Below are 1,017 nucleotides of genomic sequence, written 5' to 3' on the forward strand. Positions count from 1 at the left end.
CGATAGATGCTAAACTACGACTAGCTGGTTGTGCTTCCTTCACAGGAATAGGCGTACTAAATAGTGGAGTTGGGGTTCGCCATGGTAGTACTGGCCCTTTGGGCCCTGGAGCTGCCTTACTAACTACTCTTGTTTGGATGCTCTGTGGTGGAGATGGTGCCGTGTCAACAGGAACTGGGTTACTATCTGCTGGGGTTGGGGTTAGATTGGGTGAAACTGGTTCTCTGTTCATCGCAGTAGGGGTACAATCTGCGAGATTTTTGGTTATGTGTGGTAGGGATGGTTCTCGTGCATGTATAACCGGAGTGCTATCTCCACCAAGAGGTAGAACTGTTTTATTTGAAGACCAGGTTTTTAGTCCGCTAGATACTGGCATCACACTACTAGGGAAAACCCTATACATAGAACTTTAGCAGTAGCATGGGTCAAAAAAGCACGCTGGTGCTAATTAGCAGTAGCGCGCCTGAGGTAACCGCGCTACAGATACATATCTAGCAGTAGCGTGTCTTGATGTACACACGTTGCTACCAAAATTCCCACGGCTTAGCCCATAGGCTACACATAGTAGTAGCGATCTACGACGAACCGCGCTACCGCTACGTTGTTTGTAGCAGCGCGTTTTAATATAAACTCGTTGCTGCTAAAGGTTATAAAATTAAATGGAAAGAGAATGGAAAGATAATTGAAAATGAAAGAAATAGAATAAGGTGAAAGGAAACAAATAAAATGTGAAGAAAACTAAATGGAAAAGGGAAAAAAGAGAAAGGAGTAGCCGTAGCGTGTATCAGAGAACGCGCTGTAGCTAAGATAGCAGCAGCGCTTTTCCCGGAACGCGCTACTGCTACTTCTGACTTAACCACGGGGTTCGTCCTTCCCCACACCACTTTCCCCCAAATCCAACTCTCTCCACTCTCACCGATGCCGTCGCCCGTCGGCCGCCGCGTGCTCTCCGCACCCTCTACGCCGCCCCGACCCCCGACCTCAACGCCACCCCTGCCCCCGACCTCAACGCCGCCC

This window comes from Triticum aestivum, chromosome 7B (genome assembly GCF_018294505.1).
Source record: "Triticum aestivum cultivar Chinese Spring chromosome 7B, IWGSC CS RefSeq v2.1, whole genome shotgun sequence".
Lineage (NCBI taxonomy): Eukaryota > Viridiplantae > Streptophyta > Magnoliopsida > Poales > Poaceae > Triticum > Triticum aestivum.